The sequence below is a fragment of the Egretta garzetta genome, unplaced genomic scaffold, assembly GCF_000687185.1.
Source record: "Egretta garzetta isolate BGI_Z169 unplaced genomic scaffold, ASM68718v1 scaffold158, whole genome shotgun sequence".
NCBI lineage: Eukaryota > Metazoa > Chordata > Aves > Pelecaniformes > Ardeidae > Egretta > Egretta garzetta.
In genome coordinates this window covers 762,808-765,868 of record NW_009260430.1, presented here as the reverse complement: position 1 = coordinate 765,868, position 3,061 = coordinate 762,808, and positions in this window count along the sequence as shown.

Sequence of the window (3,061 nt, the reverse complement as noted above, 5' to 3'; positions counted from 1 at the left end):
GCGCTTTGGAAAGGCGATTTACACAATTTGGCATTTCTCTGCCAAAGTACCTAAGAAATTAGTTCGTTATCATGGCTGTTGGGAACACTCGGCTGCTAACTGAACAGCAACAGTTATTGGGGCTAAGTCTGAGAACCTCACAGTTTAACTCTTCAACATCCCACAGCTTGTTTGGTTTTTAACATACAAGATTACAAGTCTACAACTGTCAAATTCCAGCTTGAATACTTACAATGTACTTAAGAGTCCCTTTACACAAACCAGTAAAGCTGTACAGGCTTTTTGCCAAGTTGGCATTATAACAGTACATGAACTAGCTACACATCCTAAACCATTATACATAAAAAAATACTAGTTTAACATCATACTTAAACTATCTGCCTCTTCTGGCAGGTCTAGTTATTGTCAGTCCAACTATGTATACAGAAGTGGACTCAAAACAACTGCAGGATTATAATTTCTGACCCTATCAGCACAGCTGCTGAAGGAAAAAAAAAAAATCCTGTGTTTTTACACTTTTCCCTTATTTCATTTGTAAAAAGTGAGCTAAAATACCACATCTGAAACAAGCTATCATTTCCATTCTTACTCCATCAAAAAGGCTTCATTAAATGAAGTAAAACAGAAATTAATTTCTCCTTCAGAATTTAGTGAAACACAGTAATTACAGCATACTGATTATGTTATTAAAAATGCAGTAAACACAGTTAAGTTTCCAATTTTGATTAGGGTTTACCGTGAGAACACACATAATGCGCATTTGATCTTTGTGCCTTAGCTCCCTAACTGGAAATTTAAGTGTTTTCTTAACCTCAAAGCCTATCAATGCTCTTGAGACTACCACCATTAATAACTGTGAAGTATTCACTTATTTCAGAAGCTATATTAGGTAGAAACTTAATAGCAGAGTACAACCCTGAAAGCGTTAACTGAGGGTTGACTGAAGATTCTCCTAGTAAGGAGAGGCGCTTAACAGCACACAAAAAAGCAACCAGTTCTGGCATAAACTAGATAAGTCTTACTTGTATTAAAATCCTTTCCTTAAATCTCCTACCACTGTCCTACTACAACAGACACTATAGGCAGAAAAAGTGCACCAGAGGGTAAAACTAGTGCAGATAGACTACCACTGCTGTCAACTGAAACCCATCTAATCTTACTCTTGCTGAGTACAGTCCCTTCTTCCATTTTTATCAGTGAAATTTTACAAACTCTCAGCCTAACCCCTATAAATCCTTGCCCTTCTTCTCCCCACTTAGTATTTCTGTACAGTTTCAGGCTGTACAGAATTAAAGTCCCACAGCTGTAAATTATACCTATAAAGACAGTTAGGATCTTAAACTGGAAACAAATAATCTACTGCCAGAAAATCTTAGCAGTGAAGCAGGATTAAGTAGAACAAACGCTGTCTTTTGATGAGTCCACCAGACATTGAAAAATATTTATTCAATTTTATTTACTGTTCTGGACTCATACAATTCTATTAGCAATGCTTTGGGGATTTTCAGGGTTTGTTTGGTTTTTTTTTTAACCTCAAAATGCATCTCTCAGTTATATGAAAAGCACCCTCTGAAGCACTGTGTTAATGATATGTATTATTTTATATTTGAACAGTTTTAAAATCTGTAAATATTTCAAAGTGCACATACATTTGCAGCAGAGCAAAAACTTCATTTGCATACCAAGAGAAATCAACTAAAATATCCCTTAAGAAAATAACACAGAAACTTTGTAAAAAAACCATTATTTAAATACTAGTCTTAAAATCAATGATTATTAGATTTGCAAATCACTGGAGTCATGCGGTCTCAGAGTAGGCTGAAGGCTAACATGAGCCTTTATTCTTCCACCAAAGTGCATTAAAAAAACCTTTATGTGCAATATGTTTTTGGAACCATCAAGGGTAAAAATTTAAGGCCTAACTGAACAGCTATTTTGAGCTCACTTCTATATTTATTCCTATAGAAAGTTCCAAATGTCAAAGAATGATAACAAGCAGCTGGCATACATAAAAGTGGAGCAGAACCCAAAATATCTATTACAATTAACACAGTATATGCTACACTTGTACAGTAACTACACATTATCATTTTTCATTGATCAGCAATTAAATTGCTTAAACAGCTAGTAAATTTTGTTTGTTGAAGTAGCAACAAGACAGTTGAAGCTAAACCAATTCAAATTACCACTTACAAGAAAACTGTAAAACAGAAAAAAAAACAGTAAAAAAGTTTTTACTGCAAACAGTAAAAAAGTTCTGATAAAATAAAGCAAAATGTGGCTGAATATCAGCTGCCAAAGAATTTACTTAAACAAGGCTGTAAGTAACCAAATGAACTATTTCTGCAAAAAAATCTTAAATATCCAGAAAAAAAAAAATTAACCAGGGAAATTAATACTATATACAGCCTTTTGAGTTAAATAAAAGGAATCGGCATTTTTGTCTCCCTGAGGTTCCTAGAAGGAAAACATGAAAGCCCATGCAAGAAAAACGGTGTGTTACACTGTCTTGAATTACTGAACATACAAACAGCAGGGAGAGTGTCACATACGTTTTGTAACACGATAAAAAGATTGTAACATTCTTTCCAAGTTAGAAATGACAAGCTAAACCGGTAAGATTCTCTTAACCCACTACTAAAATATAGCTATCACTTGGAGGTATAAACTGAAAACTACTTAACTGTATGAAACAAAATTTGGTCACCATCAAAGAATGGCTTTTGGAAGCCAAATAAGCAGCTCCAAACTACCATCACCTCCAAGAGACAGTATTGAAGTACATTAAGTGCAAGGGATGGGGAACAGTGATCGACAGGGAACTCGGTGAATATTTAAAGCCAGCCGACAGTTACTGCTGTCTCAAAATCCAACCCCTCCTCTTTTCCCCTCAGAGAAAGTCACCAGAACGTGATAAAGTTCAGCTTTTCTCGTGTAACTCACCAATAAGGAGCTCCCCTCCACCGCCCAGAGAAAATAACCGTCACCTCACGGCAGGTTCAGTTTTACCCCCGCCCTCCGAGGACCCCCAGCCCCGGAATGAGTTTTCGGCTGCGTTTCT